Genomic DNA, 17324 nt, shown 5'->3' with positions numbered 1-17324 from the left:
GGCACATGCCCGGCAGGACCGGCTGGATCCTGCATAGCAGAGGAGGACCTCCAGCATCATACGGCATCCCCCAGCCTCAGCTGGGCGAGCCGGGCTCCCAGTGGGCCAACAGCTTTTGATGGCCCACCAGTTGCTGCTCATGAGGCCGGTGGCCCTAACCACCTGAGCCCGCAGAAGAATCCTGCTCTTCCCTAAAGGGGACAGTCAGCAATTATTCTGCACTTGCCTTCTGAACTCAAACTCCAAACAAGCTTTAATACGGACTTTTCTACAAAATAGGATCTTTTATAGGGCGTCAAGGAAAACACAGTAGAGCTTTCATTAAAGGATGTATAAGTTTAGGGACTACATTCCTCCCCAGCATCCCTGCTGGCATCAGGGGCCTCTCTGAGGGGAAGTAAATGAAATGCAGGAATGCCCTCAGTCCTTGGACCACAAGGCTCTCCTCCCTCCCCTGGGCCATTCCCAGCGGACAGGATGATGAACAAAGTCACAGAGGCACACCCCGTGGCTGTTTTCTTCAGAGCCACTTTGGTTTTTAAAATTCAGAGTAGAAGACAAACAACCTAGCTTAAAATAAAGTGAACTAAAACATTAAAAACACTGTCGATCTAAACTAAATTCACCATACAACACAAACTAAGTGAAATGTACGAAAATGCCTTTATTAGTAATAAAATGCCTTTAAAACATGCCTTATATAGGTAAAAAAAAAAAAATTCACAACACAAACTAAATGAAATGTATGAAATGCCCTTATTACTACTAAAACGTACTCAAATCCCTTTTAAAACATTTTAAAAAGTACCTTACAATGAAATGTACTAAAATGCCTTTTCATAGGGAGATCTCAAGCATGGTATCATCTATGTAATGGTAATAGGCTCCCCTAGCTCATTCCCTTCTAACACTTTATCCTTTCATTTTCAATGCATTTTCTGGTAATTTTGGATGGCTCCTAATTGAGAGGTCTATTAAATACCCATCGCTTTTATGTATTATGTGACAGCTCTTTTGTCTCTTAGAGGCTTTTCCATAGGGCAACAGATTATGTGTGTTTCCGTTCTCGCAGCTTTCACTTTTTTGTTAAACAGTACTATTTTTCATTCACATGGTAAAGGACAGTCCCATGCAAAACACTGCTTTTCTATAAAAAAAAGTGCTTTGAAGTCCAACAGACAGAGGGTAGGAACCCATCCCCACTTACTTCTGTGCGACTCAAGGTGAGCGCGAGCTTCCCTAAACCTGTTTCTCCACGTAAAAGCAACACGGATACTGCATGGCTGGGGGGCATTCAGTACATACAGGTGCACCATAAATAACAAAATTGTTACCATGATGATCATCATGCCCTTTCTCCTTCAAATCGCAGTGCTCTCTCACCAAGGCTAGTCTGACTGCTCATTATTGGAGTGATGCCCACTTTACATTCTAAATAACATTTTATCATGAAAAATTACTTTGAAGTGTGGTCATGAGGCAAAAATAAATTTGCTTTTAGCTGTGATATATATCTGACTACAGGTGTATGTGAGCAGACACATACTATCATTCATTCACTCGTGTATTAAATATATACGTACGTGTGATACAGTAGAAAATATATTTTTCACTTTCCCACATATACAGTTATACTCCATTTCATCATGAGGTATGAAAGGAATAAACAAAAATTCTGATTAAATAATTCTACAAAACCATGGTGAACTAAATCAGAGCAGATCTCAAAAAAACAGAGAGATATTCCATGTTCATGGATAGGAAGACAATATTGCCGAGATGTCGATTCTTTCTGAATTAACCTATAGAGTCAATGCAATCCCAGTAAAAATCCCAGCAAGTTATTTTGTAGATACCAACACATTGATTCTAAAGCTTACATGGGCAGGCACAGCACCTAGAATGGCCAACACAATGTGGAAGGACGGGAAAAAATTAGGAGGACTGACCCTACTTGACTTCCGGTCTTGCTGTAAAACTACGGTAACCAAGGCAGGAGTGGTAGTGCCAGAATAGACAGAGAGATTGACAGAATGGAACAGACCCAACTAAACGTAGTCAAAGGATCGGGACAAAGGGAACAAAGACAATGTGACAGAGCGACAACAGTCTTGTCAGCAAAACATCTTAGAACTAGACAACCACATGCAAAAAAAAAAAAAAATCTAGACACATACTTTAGACTCCTCACAAAAATCAACTCAAAATGGGTCACAGCACAGATCTAAGTGTAAAATGCAAAAGTAATTCTGAACACTTCTGGAAGCTTTCCCATACCCAAACCTTCATCAGTCTGTCATGATGAATAATTAATAACACACAAATAGTTTTTAAATAATGAAGAATGCATAAGACAAAGGTGTTTATGCCTTCTGAGAAAGATGTATCATCCGCTATTTGTAATTAAGTGACTTGTTACAGTCACACAAAAATACATAGCCTAAAGGCTTGACCATATTTACTTATTCTCAGTTCCTATTACACAGGCTAGCATTCTCACTCACACGTTAAGAAATAAAGACATGAGGGGCGCCTAGGCGGCTAAGTCAGTTAAGCATCCAACTCTTGGTTTCAGTTCAGGTTGTGGTCTCAGAGTTCCTGGGATCGAGCTCCATGTCAGACTCCGCACTGCTGGTGCACAGCCTGCTTAGGATTCTCTCTCTCCCGCTCTCTCTGTCCCTCCCCCACAAGTGTGCGCTCTCTCTCTCTCTCTCAAAATAAATAAATAAACAAAACAAACAAAAAATGACATGAGATAAGTGTATTTTAATGGGCAACGGTCCATATGAGGCATCAAACTTTAAAGAACTTTCCCTTCTACAACTAGACCCCAAGTACAAAGTATTCCTGAAGGATGGCTAGTCTCACAAGCAGTAGACAAGGTCTCCAAGCCACTCCCCTTCTCACCCCTATTAAAACAAACAAAACAAAATATGAGTGCTGAGCCCTCGGCGGAGGGGGGCACGGAGACAGGAAGCCTAGCCCACAAAGACAAGGAGCCAGAGGCAGCTGGAAGGAGCAAAAACTAGCTTGGTCCTGCAGGCAGCAGGTGCATGGAGATGCCCAGGGGCTGAGATGCCTCAACAGTGTGTAGACCCACAGGACTACAAGCGCAGACAAAGGGAGACTGAGTAAACCTCAACTGGGGCACATTCCAGCTATCTTGGAAAGAGAAGCCAGTGGCTCTCAGGTAAAAGCTTCCCCACTTACAACCAACCAATTAAAGTCAATCGACATCTTAAAACAAAAATCGCCAAAAATGACCAATCACTAAATAACATGGGTCCACAGAAATAACAAATGGTTTAGATTCCCAAGGACTGCAGACATTGAAAATGACAGCCAGACAATACAGACTAGCTGTATATGATATGTTTAAAGGAACAGGGGATACGCTTCCAAGGATGATCACACAAAAGAAATCAGGGGCAAACACACAGAAAATGGCACTTGTAAAACTGATCAACAGAATCATGTAAATAAAAGCTCAATAGTTCAGGGCACCTGGGTGGCTCAGTTGGATAAGCGTCTGACGTTCGCTCAGGTCATGATCTCGCGGTTTGTGAGTTCAAGCCCCGCGTCGGGCTCTGTGCTGAGACCTGGAGCCTGCTTCGTGGATTCTGTGTCTCCCTCTCTCACTGCCCCTCCTCACTCGTACTCTTTCTGTCTGTCTCTCTCTCAGACATAAATAAAACATGAAAAAAAATTTTAAAGCTCAACAGTTGAAACAGAAAAAAATATGGAAACAAAAACAGAAAAAAGAAATAGTTAAAAAGAAAATCGGTGAACTGGAAGATTAACCAAAGAGTTTATGTGCAATGCACCAAAATATAAATATTCCTTTATAATGTTAGAGATAAAAATGATTTAAAAAACCTAAGACACACAGACTAGAATAAGATGAATAAGGAGGCATTAACATGTCTGACTGAAGTTCCCAAGTTACAAAATAGAGAGACTTGAGGAGATAAAGTCTCTAAAGGTGGATCAGTTAGGGATGTCCAGTACTAATGAAAAACCATGAATCTACAAGTCCAGCCACTTAGGCACAAAGAAATACAAACATAAATGCATGATGGTAAACATGCAAAAGATCAGAGATCAAGAAAAAGTCCTAACAGTGTTCAAAGAGAAGGAAGGATCACCCACAAGGAACGACAACACGGGAACAAAAATTTCAACAGTGCAAGACAGTGAAGACAGGTATTGAGCAAAAAATAACAGTCAACCTTACATCGCCAAGAAACCAGCAGTGTTTTTTCATAATGAAAGCAAAAATGCAAACATTTACAAATAAATTATTCTCTTTTCAACAAGAATTTACCATAGAGTAAACAGCTCAGAAAGCACTTCTGGCAACTTCTGGCCACTGGTGAACAGTGGTCCAGCAAACTCTTGGCCGCAGAAGCACAGAGGCAGTAGCTATGCAGAAGGAACAGATTCCCAGAAACCTTTCCACTGAGTTCCTCCATCTTGGTGGCCCCCTAGATGACTAGCCAAGTTTGTCTTCACATATTTCCCGGAAAGCGTCCACTTCTCCACACAAACCAGTGCTTTATGAAGAATTCTTAGTGATTCTGCAAATAAGTATTCTCTTTTTGAGAAACAGGGGTTCGCTAATTACCAACCCCAAAAAGGACTGAATGCCAACCACGGACCATCACCAAGTCTCCTTGCAATCTAATGTGCCCATGCCGATGGGACTGTTGTGTGACCCACCGGGCATGAAGCTGGCATCCCATCAGCAAATGGAGGTGAGCCACATGAGCCAGGGCTCAGACAGACCGTGAAGACACAAGTTGCATGAGCAAATGTCACAGGTACTCATAGGTTCTGCTCCCCCCACACCGCCTACCCTGTCTCTCTCGATCCGTACCCATGTCCTCGCAGAGAGTTCCCTACGACCTACTGCCAGAGGAAGTAAAACTCCAGACATCTGGATTATGTCTGGTTCTGCAGAATATACTACGGCCACCGAAAAGGAGAGAATCGAAGCACTGTAACTGAGCCCCTTACGTGTGTCATTCTCAGGAGTACGAGCCAGCCGTCTGTGGCAGGTTGATTACAACGGACAGAAGGCGTGTTTTCACTCGAATTGAACCTACTCTGGCTAGGGCTTTGCTTTCCTGTCCATCATGCTTCCACCCAAACCACCATATATGGACTTTCCCAATGCCGTGGTCACTCACGAGGTATTTCACAGAGCCTTGCTTTTGACAGAAGCATTCATTTTACAGCAAATGATGTGTGACGATGAGCTCATGCTCTTGGAATTCGCTGGTCTTACCCTGTTCCTCATCACCCAGAAGCAGCTTCCTTGACTGAAAGGGGGGAAAGAGCTCCTAAAGGCCCAGGGTGCCGACGTGGGGGCACCACCTTGTAGGCTGGGAGATACCCTCCAGCCACCAGTGCACAGCACGGGCTCTGCCACCACCAAGATCCACAGGTCTGGGAATCAATGGGTGGAAACAGGAGCGGCTGTCCTATGAATGACCCTCTAAGAAAATGTCTTAACTCCATTCCTGTAAATTTAGGCTGTTCCAACGCAGAGGGCTCAGTTGCCGAAGGAGGACACCTCTTCTGAGGAACACAATAATGTTACCATTACACCGGAGACAGACTGCTACCTGGCCACGCCAGGCTACTGTTGGCACTGGGCCCATGGGTAGAGAAGAGCTTTTAGTACTGGTTGGGGTGACGGGTGGACGCCCTCAAGAAAAACTGGGTTGCTCATACACGACGTAGGCAGGGAAAGGAAGGGTCCGACACAATGCAGGTTGTAGGGTGTCCCGTATCCTGTGTTAAAAGTTCACGGAAACTTCTAACAACAAATATTATCTATTTGCAAAATACCAGGTAAAGGGACTATTTGTGTCACCCCACCCACCGAGGAAATAGGACCAGATAAGAAGATGCTTGAATATGGAATGGACGGTAGAAGGACGTTAGAATACCAGTGACGTCCCTGTGATCTGCTGTAGAACCCAGGATAGCAGCGGTTATAAATATTTCTCCCGTGGCTTGGTGTAAATGTATTTGTGCCTGTGCGTGTGTGCACATGAAGTAACTCTTTTTCTTCTCTTCCCTATGATACAACATGAGATGTATTAAGGGTGTATTAATAGCTTTTATATCCAAGTACGCAAGGAAAGTGATTTTTGAAGGACACTGCTCCTTAGACAGCTGAGAAATGAACATCACTAAGGTGGATAAAATGACCCTTGAGATCCTCCTTGAGGGAGAACGCTGGTGTGTTTTCAGTTGTACAAAGAAGGGCTGCATCCCATCAGGCGGAAGCATGATCATGCTATTTTCTTTATGTAGAAGTCAAACAGCGAGCATGGTATACACAAGACCCAGGAAACAAGCAGCCGACTATGCTGGGTTGTTCTGTCATCCAATTGATGGATGCTCCTTCCCAGAATCCCCTCTCCCGAACGTTCCCAGGGAAGAGCTAGCCACAGGAGGTGCAGCCCCCAGGAAGGGTGGCGTGCTGGACAGGTGTGGGCGGGGACACATGGGACAAGCTGGCGGGCCCCAGCCCACCATGGCTCTCCATGGCCCCGCACCAGCTCTCTGGCTGTGCACTCACAGAGGCGGCGAAGGTGACGGCTCTCAGGAACCCCCGAGAGGCTCTCCTCCACAGATGCAGGCCCTCTGGTCCTTGGATCTCCTTGCACCTCCAACTGGTTAGCGACTTCTCTGCTGAGTCCCTAATGCTCCCTTTGGGGACCAAGCTTTCCATTTAAAGAAAAGGCTGAAAACTAATGAACTTTGTTTCCCCCTTCAGAAATTATAAAAACAAAGCAAACGACAAAAGAAACGCAGAGAAAGCAGAAGGAAGGTACGGTAGGAAGGTAAGAAAGAAACCCTTTCTTCTGGGTTGCTCCTGGGAAGCACTTTGTGACCTCCTCTGAAGTGAGAAGTAACCATGTTTTGGCCAATGAAACGAGAGTAGAACCCTAGGTTTGTCCTCTGGGCAGAGCCATGCAAATGCCCGTCTGAAGCCGCGCAGCACTTCCCCCTTCTATGGCATGATGAGGACAAAAGCACCTGTCACAGGGAAGACACTTGTGGCTGAGCGTTTGGAGTCACTAAGCTGAGCAGAACCTCCCTCCTGGCCAGGATGTGTGCGCACGAACTAAACCTCTGGTATGTTAGGCCACATTTGGGGTTTTCTTGTGAACTCATCACGACCCATCCCGTCTTTACTGGAAACAAAAACTGGTACAACGCGATAGGGGGCTGGTCTGCCAACACCTAACTTGTGTGGCACTGACAGCTGCCAAGCAGCAGGAGACGGAAGAACCCAGTTATTGACACTGAAAAATGGCAACCAAGTTAGCAAAGGTCCAACATTTGTCAAAATATCTTCTCGTTTATCTTGGAGGGGGAAAGATGCCCTGACAGAATTCTGAGTCCAGAGCAGGGCTCAGCGAACTGTTTGCACAAGGAGCTAGATCATCCGTATTTTATAGGCTTTAATTAGGCCACACGGTCTCAGTCACGTTACTTAACTCTGCTGGTGTACCTTCGACACAGCTGTGGATCACACGCGAGTGAGGGTCCAGCTATAGTCAATAAAACTTTATTTAAAAAACAGGCAGTGGGCCAGAGTTTGTTGACTCTACTCCAGAAGAGGTCATTAAACGAAATGTTACAAGCATGGCTTTGCTGCTGTCGGCTGCATCTACTAAGGTATCATGGGGCAAACACAAGATCAGGAGATAACAGGTCGGCTATCAGGAAGACGAATGCGGAAGCAACACATTCCAGAACTGTATGGATCTGTCAGACTGGAAGAGGAAAATGCTTCTCAGTCCCAACCAGTAAATGACTCAACTTGGTTCTGGGGTGAGAAGGGATTAAAACTCAGCCTCGTGGGGGCAAAGCAAGACCACTTTCAACAATGGATTAAGGTGCGTCAGAGTGAAGTCCAAGGAGTATGGTGCCAGAAAATCCTTTCAACTGGACAAAATGGCCTCCTGGAAAAGAGTGCACTACTCAAACAGGCTCAAAGAGAGAGAAAGGAGGAGGAGTGGGCAGTGAGTAAGAGAGAGAAGAGGGATAGAAAGAGAGTTGGGGTGAGAAGGCAGACACATACAGCAAATCTAACGAGTAGATCTTCAAAATAACTATGATGACCACGGACACCTACAGATGACTGACATTACATAGGTAAGAACTTGAGTAAGCTTTGAGAGATTTGTGATTCCAAAAGCAATACCAGCCTGCACTGCGGCTGCTGTAGACTTAACGGAAACTCTGGGTTCTCCATCTATGACGGAAGATGGGCTGAGGAAACTGCTCAGTCCCCACGTGGGGAACATTCCCCAAACAGTCAGCCCAGAGGTGTTCAAGAAGGTGACCGACAGGGGCGCCTGGGTGGCGCAGTCGGTTAAGCGTCCGACTTCAGCCAGGTCACGATCTCGCGGTCCGTGAGTTCGAGCCCCACGTTGGGCTCTGGACTGATGGCTCAGAGCCTGGAGCCTGTTTCCGATTCTGTGTCTCCCTCTCTCTCTGCCCCTCCCCCGTTCATGCTCTGTCTCTCTCTGTCCCAAAAATAAATAAATGTTGAAAAAAATTAAAAAAAAAAAAAAAAAAAAAAGAAGGTGACCGACAAGGAAGAATACCCCAAAGAGAAGGTTCAGAGGTCACAGAAAACAGAAGACAAGGGACTGTTTCCAGGGAAAGAGTCTGGGTCAAAAGAGGACTCCATTCGCAGCTCCTGGGCCAGAGACCCTGGAACCGCCTGCCTGGAGATTTAGTATTGCTTGTGTTGTCCTTCTGTTGAAGCCCAACAGAGACAAAAGAGAGTTCTTGGAAAAGTGAAAAACAAACAGACATCGGACAAGATTTTAAAAGGTCAAAGAGAACAATAATACTATAAAAAAAAACCAAAGGCAGAATACATGTAAAGTGCTAAAATGAGACCCAAGTATTATCGACGTGCCATTAAATGTGAGAATTTGGATGAAAGGCAAAAATTCCTTGAAATAGCTTATTAAAACTGACTCAAGAAATAAAATTAGAAATACTAACAATCCTTTTAATATCCAAGATACTGAAATGGAAGTTTCTAGATCTTCCTATAAAGAAAGTGACAAGCCCGGGTGGTTTTCCAGGCAAATTCTATCCAACTCATGCCAACATTCCAAAAACCTTAAAATCTTATAGAAAACTGAAAAGGAAGGCATGCTCTCTTTAACTTAAAAAAACAGGGGGGGGGGGCCTGACTGGCTCCATTGGTAGAACATGTGACTTTTGATCTCGGGGTCATGAGTTCAAGCCCCACATTGGGTGTGGAGCCTACTTTAAACAAACAAACAAACAAACAAACAAACAAATAAAGTTTCATGAAAGAATATTTCAAATTCACTTCACCAAAAAAAAAAAAAAAATGTAAAACTCTTAATCAAACTCTTAGCACATGACATCCAACATTTGATAAGAGATACTATGAAAATTGAGTTCGTCTCAGGCATGTGAAAATTGTTTGATATTAGAAAACCTATAATTATTATTCATTACATTGACAGACTAAAAAACAACTTAAAAAGCATACATAGTCACTTCAACTTAGTAAAATTCAACACCCAATCACATTTAAACTTTTTGCATAAAGTATAACAAGAGGGAATCTCAAAGGAAATCTACAAAACCAATATCCTCCTAAATAAATTATGAAGGAACTCTCTTTAAAATTAGGAAAAAGGCAAGGTTACTCACAATCACCAACTCTGTCAAGATAATATTAGAATTCTTAGCCAGCACAGTAACATAAGAAACAGAAATTTAAGACCTTCATACTAGAAAACAGAAAAATAGAGGACTCTTACTATTGCGGGTGATATGATTCTCTATGTAGGAAACCTGAAAGAATCTGCAGTTCAGTTATTAGTTAACAAAAAAAAGTAAGACAGCAAGTTACAGAATAACATCTATAAAACTGTGACACTTCACCAAAGCACACAAATGAATGGAGAGATGCTCCAATGTTCATGGATAGAAAAGCTTAATATCATAAAATATCTCATCAATGAATCAAGAGATTCAAGACGACACTAACAAAATCTCAGTTGAGTTTTTTCATACTCAACCATATGAGGTTGACATAAGGTGACTATAAAGTTTATAGAGAAGAAAAAAAAAAGTCAAGAAACTTTTAAAGGAGCTGAATGCTACTACATGTTTAATCTAAATACTTATTACAAAGCTTTACCAATTATAGCGGGTGTGTGTACGTGCAGGAATACAAAGGTAAAAACAAAACAAAACAAAACTCAACCAGTGGAACAGAATAGAGAACTCATAACAAACCACTCACATATGGAATTTTGATGTAGGAAAGACAGATGTGGGGAAAGAAACAGCTAAAAGCGATTAGGAAAATTTCATTCGCCACAAGAAAAAAAATGTAACCGATCTCAATCACTACCTCACACCATATGCCTATAATAATATATACAGATGCACATACATACATGATAAAATGAATAAAAAGAAAAGCAAGAGGACGATGACAAAAAGTTCAATATAAAGTTTACGTTTGAGGCTCAGCAGGGGATTGGGACAGGAGTGCCATACAGACTATTCTGGTTTCGACTGGGTTCATGAGTGTTTACTTCAATGTAAATAAGGAAGTCAGATAGGTATCAATGAGAACTGTATTTAAAAATCAAAAATTGATCAAATTGGTCAAATGATAAACCCCATTCCGTGCACCTAGAGACCAACTGTGAAGAACATGGCTGTTAAATGCTTGAATTAACTACAAGCCAATGATGAGAAAGGATTAGACATCTGATCCACCATATATCTGAAACTACTGTGTCTTTCATTTGTACTCACCTGATCTCTTTATTCTCTCAATTTTTAACATCATTACTGGTTCTACTAACGAACTAGTCTAAAATGTTGTTTCCTTTATAATGTCCACAGATCACTAGTTGCTTGAAGTCTCACCTACTTTGCCCTTAATTTTTTTACAGCTTAAAAAAATAGGGGTGACTTGGTGGCTCTGTGGTTGAGCATCCAACTCCTGATTTCAGCTCAGGTCATGATCCCAGGGTCATGCAACAGGGCACCACGTCAGGCTCCATGCTCCGTGTGGAGCCTGCTTAAGATTCTCTCTCTCTTCCTCTGCTCTCTCTAAAATAAAACGAGAGACACCAGGGTGGCTCAGTCGGTTAGTGTCCGACTTCAGCTCAGGTCTGATCTCACGGCTTGTGGGCTTGAGCCCCACATCGGGTTCTGTGCTGACAGCTCAGAGCCTGGAGCCTGCTTCCAATTCTGTGTCCCTTTCTCACTCTGCCCCTCCCCGGTCATGCTCTGTCTCTGTCTCTCTCAAGAATAAATTAAACACACACACACACATCAGCCTTGGGGATAAGAACGTAGAAATGAGAGCCAGCACCTTTGAGATCTGGCTCGTTCTAGCTGTAATGTCCCAACACCATCACGTCTGAGGGACAGTAAAGGACATTAGTGAAACAGGTAGAAGTTCTACTTCTAAGACCTTGCAATCAAGGCCCCCATTCCAAAGTACTGGTCCACCATATTCTCCACCAGGAACCTCCTCTAAGTGGCTGGCCACAGAGACTTGATTTGTTCATAGGATTCTCACCCGCAATAACCATCTTAGGAAATCTCAATAATTTCAGTGTTCTAAAAAGGAGCTATTGGGGCACCTGGGTGGCTCAGTTGGGTAAATGTCTGACTTGGGTTCAGGTCATGATCTCGTGGTTCATGGATTCAAGTCCCACGTCAGGCTCTGTGCTGACAGCTCGGAGCCTGGAGCCTGCTTCAGACTCTGTGTCTCCCTCTCTCTCTGCCCCTCCCCCACTCGTGCTGTCACTCTCTCAAAAATAAACAAACATTTAAAAAACATAAAAATAGGGGCGCCTGGGTGGCTCAGTCAGTTGGGCGTCCGACTTCAGCTCTGGTCACGATCTCGCAGTCCGTGAGTTCGAGCCCCGTGTCGGGCTCTGGGCTGATGGCTCAGGGCCTGGAGCTTGCTTCCGATTCTGTGTCTCCCTCTCTCTCTGCCCCTCCCCCGTTCATGCTCTGCCTCTCTCTGTCTCGAAAATAAATAAAACGTTAAAAAAAATTTTTTTAACATGAAAATAAATAAAAAGAAGCTATCGTACCTTATGTCTGTATGTTTCAAATACAATAAATTATTCATCCAATATATTTTAATTGTGTTAATTGACAATTTCCATTTCAAGCACCAATTTTTTTTTTTAAGAGATTTGGTTGGACTCTAAGATATAACTGGCCTTAGGTACCCCTAATAGCCTAGACCCAGTTCTCTATTCCTATTCATTCTTGGCACCATTGTTCTGGAAACTGGAGCAAAGTTGGAAAGGTAATTGGCAAAGTTACTCACGATGGTTTTTCAGGTAAAGGTTCCCATTACCGTTTCCATCACTCTCTCAACTGACTATGTGGCTTCTGGGTCAGAAGTGTAAGCCCAGGTAAAAAGAAGGAACAAAAACATTATTTATAACATTACCAAGAACGGCTGGACCCATGAAGTTTTCTCCTTGTGATTTTTTTTTTTATTGTATCCTTATACAAAGTGAGCATCAAAGCAACATCAGCCACACCTCAACTTGGTCAAATGGACGCACACGTGAGCTAACCCAACCATCCTTTTCTCTCCTCCCAAACACACCTGGCGGACGCAGCCAGAATTTCCAGGGGTCTGTCAATTTCCCGGTTTGATACCAAGAAATCACATCGTAAATATCTTACTTTCATACACCATTATCCAAAGCTAACAAAATCGAGAAATAGGAAAAGCCACAGCAGTGTCCATTTGGCATGAATTTTAGGGCTGGAAAATGAAACACTTATGTCAAAATGTGACTTTTAATTAAACTATCTTTGGATCACCAACTATCTTTCTTTTAATAACTCAGAGTTTATGCACAAGATGTATCACATAAAGAGAAACATATCCCCTGCTCTTTCATGCCCAGACTTAAAAATCCTATTATCCATTTAGTTTCCAGCCAGAAATACGTGTCACCTACAGGATGCCTTGACAAGGAAAACCCTCTGTGGCACAAATATACGAGTAACAGTGAGGTCATCGTGGGGCTTGGGTGCAATATGTGCCTGGCGCTGTGCTAAATGTTCATATGATCTATCCTTCTTCATTCCCAACAGAGCTCCCCGAGCCTGGTTGTGCTATTTGTGTTATTTCAGACGAAACAGTAGCTGAGGCGACGGCAGGTAAATTAATTTCTCAGGGGCACACACCAAGTGGCAAAACAGACCCCGATCTAGGGCTATCAGCAAAGTTCTGTCGTGCTAACCAGTAGGCTCCTGATGGAAAGGCCAGCTTCTAAGGAAAGCAGACCAACGCCATCAATTACACACGTGTTAATTACAACGCCTGGGCCAGGGCCAGGGCTGTGTGAAACACCCGGAGCGGAGCTCCGTTTCATCCCGATTTGTTGAGGAGGCGAGACAAGCTCACAACACTATGCTGAACATCAGATGACGGTAATGTGGTACTGAAAATGCTTTCACACAGTTCGGGAGCTTTGCAGGTGTAAGGAGAATGAGTGAAGTCCAGTAAATTGTGCCGAAGCCAATATCAAGTTATAGGAAGGACTGCTGTGTGAGCGGATTATTCACAGACACCCAGTTTAGACTATCACTAGCAATTACTGATCAACATATCAAAGTGATTAATACCACCATTAAACACCTGTAACAGAGTAATATATCAGCTCTCACAGTGTTATTACCTTTTAAATAGAATGATTTAAAAATATCGGTAAGAGGAAACTTCGCAAATAGTTCAACAGGAATGATTCCACATGCCACGGTATTTATGCCAGAGATTTCTCGGACAACAAAAGCACAGCCACAAATGGGTCCTCGGCTTAATGGGGAAGACACTGGGAATACTGGGCATAATGAAAATAAATGATGCCCACCTCAACGAGCTCAACGTCAGGAAGCAGCTCTACCAAGATTTGTTTTCACATCAAAAGAGAAAAGAATCGGGGCGCCTGGGTGGCGCAGTCGGTTGAGCGTCCGACTTCAGCCAGGTCACGATCTCGCGGTCCGTGAGTTCGAGCCCCGCGTCAGGCTCTGGGCTGATGGCTCAGAGCCTGGAGCCTGTTTCCGATTCTGTGTCTCCCTCTCTCTCTGCCCCTCCCCCGTTCATGCTCTGTCTCTCTCTGTCCCACAAATAAATAAACGTTGGAAAAAAAAAAAAAAAAGAGAAAAGAATTGACGTGTAACTCCATTCCAGAAAATGAGGTCTGAGGACATTCACATCAGTAGGAAATTTCAACAGGAAACCCGCGATTGTGCCTGGACCGGAGCCGGGAATCTCCGATCTGCAGTGGCCTCCAGGAAAGCTCCCCCAGGAAAAGTCAAATGCCCTGCATCTGGCCCCCGCCCTGACCCTGTGGGACCTGAAAGAAACGAGCGCACTGCTTTGGGTCTCTGTCCTCATTCTCCAAGAGTGCCTTCCAGCTTTAATGCCATGGGACACGTTCTTCCATAGCAACAATGGAAATGCAACTACAGGAGACTCTCCTGACAGTACTTCCTGGGGGGCATGTTCTGGGCCAGGCATTACCCTGACTGCTTCACAAGCACTAATTTGGACCATCGCCTCAGAAGGCAGGTACCGTTCTATTTTACAAACAAGAAAACGGAGGCACAGAGAGGTTAAATAATTTGACGAAGGTCATAGAGATGGAAAGGCACAAAGCCAAAAGGCCCATGCAGAAAGATGCTCTTAACCATCACTTACCCTGCCCTTTTTCAAAAGGAGAAGACTAGGTCCTGTGCAGATATTGAATTGTGCACTTTTAAGATCCCAAGGATGCTTCCAAATCCTTCCTTGTCAGCCTTCTAAATTGCAACCACCTTTCCTGCAGAAAATCACGGTTTTTCCTCATCTTTTGTTGATACCACAGTTAAGTTATAACGGGAATGATTTCGTGAAAGGCTGGTTGCAATTACAAACACCTGCCAAGGAAGATGTTCCTGAATGCAAAGAAATTCACGGGAAGGTATATCTTGAGATACCTCTACTCTGATTCCTAAGAACAAGCTCTAGTCCCATGCACCCCCAGAATTATGGGACCAGAGGAAGTACATACAACTTTTCCTGTTCCTTAAAGAAGAGGCCAGACATATTTATCTGCCTTCTCCAGCCTTCACCCCCCAAGAAAAGGGTGAAGGATTGAGTGTGTCCCCACTGACATCCTACCACCCACTGGGGGCGCTGAAATACTGTCTGGAATAATAAAGCCAATCTTCCTGTACAATGACTGGGTTTCTGTGTGTGTTTCTCCGTTGTATAAATAAAGAAAAAAAACAAAACAAAACACTGATATATCTGTCCCTAGAAAAAATACCCAATTTTCCCTGGAAAACTGATTTGGAATGGCAAGTACTTACGGTTATTGTTTGAAAGATTTAGCTCACCAAATCACAAAAAAGGAAGAAGACAGATCATATTCTCAGTTGAAATCATGCATATTACATATTTAATAAAAGCATGTATACCTTCATGGGTTTCCATCTCATAGCAAAACAAAAAAAAAATCTATTTTGTTGCAATATCTATTTAAAATGTATGGGAATAAAAGTTTTCCATTCCAGTTGAAATATTAACTATTTCTCATCATGAATTTTAGCTAAAACAAATCTGGTTGGAGCCAGCTGGTATTTTGACAAACTAAAAAAATTATGTCAACTTTGCTAACAATGACAGGCCAATTTCGAAAAAAAAAAAAAAAGCTTGCTGATTTTGGACGTGGTAAGTCAGAGAGGATTTAATTCTGATAGACGGTTCCACGCATGTAGTAATGAGAGCCAGTCCTGGAAAATGAAGTGACATCATAAGACTCAGAACTTAAAGTCTGATCTCATGAGTTCCATTATTTCGATGCCAGGTGTCAAGTTTACTTCGCCCATCATGCCCTGTGCTCTCAGTACAACACCCTTGAAAAGCAACAGAAAATATGTTTCAAATTATTAAACAAATTATTAAAATTCAAGACATGCTATCAGGCGTCCTATTTATTCTATGTCTAGATAATTCCTAGCGAATGTGGGATAAAACCTATTTAATGGCTTCCTATGTAGAAAATAAGCAAGATGGTGAAGTTTCAATTCAGAATTTATTTTTACAATGTAATAAAAATTCAGGGCAGCTGGATGGCTCCGTCATTTGGGCGTCTGACTTCAGCTCAGGTCATGATCTCATGGTTCCTGGGTTCAAGCCCCGCATCGGGCTCTGTGCTGACAGCTTGGAGCCTGGAGCCTGCTTCCGATTCTGTGTCTCCCTCCCTCCCTCTCTCTCTCAAAAATGAATAAACATTAAAAATAAAAGTTTAAAAATACTTCAAGAACTACTTTAACTTCATGCAGTTTCATGGACTGATTGATCATAAGTTGAAATTAAGTGAAACTGATTTGTGAATCATGTCAATTAGGGAGCTACTAAGACAAAACTTACCCTTTTATTTTTACCAGCTATTCCCAATCACTTCGTACAAAGGCAAGTCCATATAGCAAAACATCACTCTGTACTTGGATGATGCGAAGATCATTTTGTGATCCAAATGTTCTAGGAGACTACTGGATGTGCATGAAGAAGATTGCCAGACTTTTTCTACTACAAGAACGGATGGAAGTCTAATAGAAACCAAAATCAGGCAGATTCATGGGAAAGAAGAAATCTGTCCAAGATTTCAGGCAGCAAAAATAGATGTGCCGAGCTCCTGAATTACATCAGAGCCCAGCTATTCTTGTAAAGCGCTCGAAGGTGGAAACCTGGGCTGGCCCCAGGCGGCTATTTCCATCCCCCAGGGGTAGATCGCTCAGCAGCCAAGCTCTGGTCAGTCTGAGAAACGAACTCACCCCACTTGGTGTGAACACAGCTCTACGGGAACACCGGCCTGTCTTTCAACGCTCCATCTTTGTGTGAACAGAGAACATTTTCCGGAAAGCGGAACTGCTGTTTATGATATTACTAAAAGCAAAAGAGAAACGAGCCGTCTGGAGCTCAGAACTGACCCCGTCGTCCCTAACGTCTAGTATGGGAGGATACTGCCTATGGCTTGCGGGGGTTCCCACCTCCCACTGGGCCCTGCAGCCCCAGTCCCCACCTGAAGGGAGCCTTTCCACCAAAACCATTCATACTCCCTGATTCTGGAACGTTTCTGCAGAGCTCTTCACCTTGAAAGATTCACACAGTAGTCAGTCCACAGACCAGGTACAGCAAGGAACAGTCCATTTCGCTGCCTCTGGGCATCATCTTAGGCCACAGCCATGGCCCG

Source organism: Herpailurus yagouaroundi, unplaced genomic scaffold, assembly GCF_014898765.1.
Source record: "Herpailurus yagouaroundi ecotype Mexico unplaced genomic scaffold, PumYag 29, whole genome shotgun sequence".
NCBI lineage: Eukaryota > Metazoa > Chordata > Mammalia > Carnivora > Felidae > Herpailurus > Herpailurus yagouaroundi.
This window is presented reverse-complemented; position numbering follows the sequence as displayed.